This window comes from Pecten maximus, unplaced genomic scaffold, assembly GCF_902652985.1.
Source record: "Pecten maximus unplaced genomic scaffold, xPecMax1.1, whole genome shotgun sequence".
NCBI lineage: Eukaryota > Metazoa > Mollusca > Bivalvia > Pectinida > Pectinidae > Pecten > Pecten maximus.
In genome coordinates, this window is record NW_022980168.1 from 1 (window position 1) to 5,255 (window position 5,255).

At 40.5% G+C, this 5,255-nt stretch overlaps 1 long non-coding RNA gene across 1 annotated transcript; it reads right to left on the reverse strand.

Annotated features, from left to right (window-relative positions):
• Window positions 1-1,440: 1,440 nt before the first annotated feature.
• Window positions 1,441-5,254, reverse strand: LOC117319424. Its single transcript, XR_004530728.1, has 3 exons — window positions 5,178-5,254; window positions 4,637-4,727; window positions 1,441-1,528 (listed from the first exon to the last, which is right to left on the reverse strand). It is a non-coding gene; the product is annotated as an uncharacterized LOC117319424 (long non-coding RNA).
• Between the last annotated feature and the right edge of the window lies 1 nt (window position 5,255).

The window sequence follows — 5,255 nt, forward strand, 5'->3', positions numbered from 1 at the left end:
TTTTTTTTGGTTTCACCCCCCACTGGAGGTGCCCAAAAAGATGCGAAGCTACTAGCAGCTCTAGAAATGACGTCAGAACTGCACGTTGAGAGTCACCATATTCCGTAGTATTGTAACCACGCGTCCGCGGTAGCGCGGTTAATTGTTCACCGATGGAAGTTTTGCCGAAATCATAACGTTTTCCTGTTGATCACATCCCACTGGAGGTGCCCAAAAGATCCGAAGCTCCTAGCAGCTCTAGAAATGACGTCAGAACTGCACGTTGAGCGTCACCATATTCCGTAGTATTGTAACCACGCGTCCGCGGTAGCGTGGTTAATTGTTCACCGATGGAAGTTTTGCCGAAATCATAACGTTTTCCTGCTGATCACATCCCACTGGAGGTGCCCAAAAAGATCCGAAGCTCCTAGCAGCTCTAGAAATGACGTCAGAACTGCACGTTGAGCGTCACCATATTCCGTACTATTGTAACCACGCGTCCGCGGTAGCGCGGTTAATTGTTCACCGATGGAAGTTTTGCCGAAATCATTACGTTTTCCTGTTGATCACATCCCAATGGAGGTGCCCAAAAAGATCCGAAGCTCCTAGCAGCTCTAGAAATGACGTCAGAACTGCACGTTGAGCGTCACCATATTCCGTAGTATTGTAACCACGCGTCCGCGGTAGCGCGGTTAATTGTTCACCGATGGAAGTTTTGCCGAAATCATAACGTTTTCCTGTTGATCACATCCCAATGGAGGTGCCCAAAAAGATCCGAAGCTCCTAGCAGCTCTAGAAATGACGTCAGAACTGCACGTTGAGCGTCACCATATTCCGTAGTATTGTAACCACGCGTCCGCGGTAGCGCGGTTAATTGTTCACCGATGGAAGTTTTGCCGAAATCATAACGTTTTCCTGTTGATCACATCCCACTGGAGGTGCCCAAAAAGATCCGAAGCTCCTAGCAGCTCTAGAAATGACGTCAGAACTGCACGTTGAGCGTCACCATATTCCGTAGTATTGTAACCACGCGTCCGCGGTAGCCCGGTTAATTGTTCACCGATGGAAGTTTTGCCGAAATCATTACGTTTTCCTGTTGATCACATTCCCAATGGAGGTGCCCAAAAAGATCCGAAGCTCCTAGCAGCTCTAGAAATGACGTCAGAACTGCACGTTGAGCGTCACCATATTCCGTAGTATTGTAACCACGCGTCCGCGGTAGCGCGGTTAATTGTTCACCGATGGAAGTTTTGCCGAAATCATAACGTTTTCCTGTTGATCACATCCCACTGGAGGTGCCCAAAAAGATCCGAAGCTCCTAGCAGCTCTAGAAATGACGTCAGAACTGCACGTTGAGCGTCACCATATTCCGTAGTATTGTAACCACGCGTCCGCGGTAGCGTGGTTAATTGTTCACCGATGGAAGTTTTGCCGAAATCATAACGTTTTCCTGCTTGATCACATGAATCCACTGGGGTATCTCCGTGTGAAATGGTCTTTGGTCGGAACATAAACCTTCCTGTTGATCTAGTTCTGGGTCGGGTGGAATCTGAAAGGATACAAAGTACAGATTACACAACAGAGCTAAGAAACAGAATGGATAAAGTGCATGAATTTGCACGGAGCAAAATATCATTAGCGACCGACAAAATGAAAAATGAACATGACCAAAACATACAACACAATCAATTCAAAAGAGGAGATCCAATTTGGTTATACAATCCTAATAAGCGTGGCATTGGTTCCAAATTAAGGTGTTCTTGGGAAGGTCCTTTTGTAGTTCTTGAGAAGATAAATGATGTTGTATACCGAATACAGAAATCTTTAAAATCGAAACCAAAGGTAGTTCACCATAATTACTTAAAAGCCTATGAAGGTAATGAACGTCCTAACTGGTTAAGAATTTAAAAAATCCTCTAATTTGTAGTATCATAGCAGTACATTAATGTTTGTACATAATACTTACAAATACCCTATTTGTTCTGTTGCAGATTGAGATCTACAATATGGCTTTCAGTTTGAGATTTCAATGCACCTTGTTTGGAAAAGATCATTCTGCGAGAGGCACCTGGTGGCTGTTCACAGCGGGTTTGTGTTCCAATGTAGGAAGTGTAAGATCACATTTTCAAGGAAAGATGCCAAGCACCCAAATTGTGAGGGGATAACTTGTTTGGTTAAGCGAAGTTCTATGACCTATACCTTCGAGGAGAAGCAGGAATTCGAGGAATTCATGAGGACAAGGGGAAACAAAATATAAGAAATCAGAAAGGAAGGACAGAAGAATAAGCAGACAGAAGAGGAGAAGGGAAAGGATAATAAGGAAAAAGAGAAGGAGTGTAAAGGAAAGGAAAACAAAGGGAAGAATGAAGAAAGGAACAAGAGATCCCAGAGGGATCTTGGCGCCCACCATTGAATGATCTTCATAGGTTCCATGTTAGATTGATCTTTTCTCTACTTTTCCCTTCATTTTACTAATCTGTGCAAATTGAGACATCCCTCCAGTACTTTTCAAACAAGGGAATCCTAGCTATATAATAAAGAGAAGATAATGGCTGTTTGTTTGCCAGGTTGTTTTCAGGACAGACTGGTCCAAAAATGCAATACAAGAAACCAAGGGGAACCTACTTATGAAATTTGAGAATGATCCATTCAGTACTTTGAGAAATAGAGATAACAAACTTCAATTGTAAAAATCCAAGATGGCGGTCTGTCGGCTATATTGTTTTCCAATTGATCTCAAAATGCAATCAGCATAACGAGGCACCAAGGGGAACCTCCATATGAAATTTCAGAAAGATCCATTCAGTACCTTCTCAGAAATAGTGATAACAAACTTCAATTGTCAAAATCCAAGATGGCTGCCTGTCGGCCATGTTGTTTTCTGATTGTTCTCAAAACGCAATATGCATAACTAGGCACCAAGGGAAACCTACATATGAAATTTCAGAAAGATCCATTCAGTACTTTCTCGGAAATAGTGATAAACTTAAATTGTCAAAATCCAAGATGGCTGCCTGTCGGCCATGTTGTTTTCTGATTGGTCTCAAAACGCAATATACATAACTAGGCACCAAGGGAAACCTACATATGAAATTTCAGAAAGATCCATTCAGTACTTTCTCAGAAATAGTGATAACAAACTTAAATTGTCAAAATCCAAGATGGCTGCCTGTCGGCCATGTTGTTTTCTGATTGGTCTCAAAATGCAATATGCATAACTAGGCACCAAGGGAAACTTACATATGAAATTTCAGAAAGATCCCTTCAGCACTTTCTGAGAAATAGCGATAACAAGAATTGTTTACGGACGGAGGGACGGACGGACCACGGACCACGGACCACGGACGCAGGGCGATTTGAATAGCCCACCATCTGATGATGGTGGGCTAAAAAGGAAGATACAGCAGGGAAGATGGAGGACACCACTGTGAGGAAAGTGACCAAACCATTAAAACCATATAACAGAAAGAGGAAAGTGGAAGACAACAAGGGAGAGCAGGCGGGTGTAGTAGTTAAGAAACCTATGGTGGAGAGAGTGATTAAAGACTTGGAACTGTCCAGTGTAAGTTCGGAATCATCTGATTTGAGCAGGAAGGTGAACTCAGTAAAGGCCCCAGCAGAATATTGTAAAAGTGTATATTCAGAGTATATGGTGGAGAGCGTAGAGAATGATGTTACATACAAACCTACTCCCAAGATTACAGAAACAGAAACAACGAAACCTACCATGGCAGAAAAGGAGGGAAAGAAAAACAAGATGGCACAAAAGGAGGTAGTGAAACCTAAGATGGTACAAAAGCAAGAAATGCAAGCTAAGATGGTGGAAAAGGAAGGGAAGTTAACAGAAGTAAGCAAATCTAAGCCAGTCATGGACCCCTCAAAAGTAAAGGTGGACGCGTTGGCAGAAAGGCAGAGGAAGAGAATCATTATCAATGTTGGAGGATCCAAGTTCGAAACCTCTTCAGTAACTTTATCACAGGATCCCTCCTCATTGTTAACCAGGATGGTGAATAGGGATTCGGGCATGAGGCCATACAACGTGCGCTACGTATACACCTACTTTGTTGATAGGGACAGCAAACATTTCAGCAAAATACTCAATTATCTACGTTGTGGATCCGGAGCACACAGCTCGTTTCAGAAGGTTTTACCAAGTGACCACGTTGAGTTGAATGAACTGTTGATGGAGGCCGCATACTATGAGTTGGATGAGGTGGAGCAGCTAATTTTGGCGCGTTTGTAACGTTTCTACATTGAAATGGATGTGACAATGTTAGCGGTTTATTATAAAACAAACATTTTTTCTACTAGCATATAATACACTTAATTTATATATATATATTAATGAAAATGGAATGGTATATGTGATTGCCAGAGACTGGTTACTTTGATTGTGATGAACATTATTTATGGACACTCTAAGACTAGAGTATAATAAGATGAAATTATTTATAATATTTAATTTATGAATCGTTAACTAATGTAAATAGTAACTTATTGAACATTATATAATGTAATATTGATATGATTTGTTGAAAATGTATATAAATGTGAATATGTTATACCATATATCTCTGTTTGTTAGCATACTAATTTTGTTTGGAAAACTGTGAGCAATACATTTGGCTGTAAATTATGATACCTTACATATAAGTACCATTTCCACTGACACAGTAGTGGGCAAGTTGGAAGTATCCATTAAATTTACACCATTAAGCTCCATTCCAGTTGAGTGAACAGCTATAGTCCTAAAACAAAATATTCATACACTTTACAAACTACGAACCCAATATTGGACATTCGGGACGAATGTTGCGAGAAGGAGGGGGGTAGTGTAACGAGCATTCTTATGTGAATATTTTGTACAGGTTCATAACTGACATAATCTTATTCATTGTCACTGTTAGTAGTAACTGACTTTACAATGATTACAAACTCAATTCAAATCAACACAAGTATGCTGACGATAATAACAGATAATATTTATCATAGATAATTATATTATAATATGTATAAGAGAAAGGAAGTGAGAACGCGTATTATCATTTGTTTGAAGACGTCAATGTCAACGGTTCAAATATGGCGCGTTCAAGCACGAGTATTAGAGTCGAGTGAAAATCCTAAGAAATACAAAGAAATATTTATATTCAGGACAGGGAAAGTTGATAGTTACGACAAATATAGTTTAGCAAGGTTACCTGACTATGGAGACATAGTAAGAAGTCATCAAACGATGAATATTATAAGAATTGTTGTACTGGATCACAGCAGACATT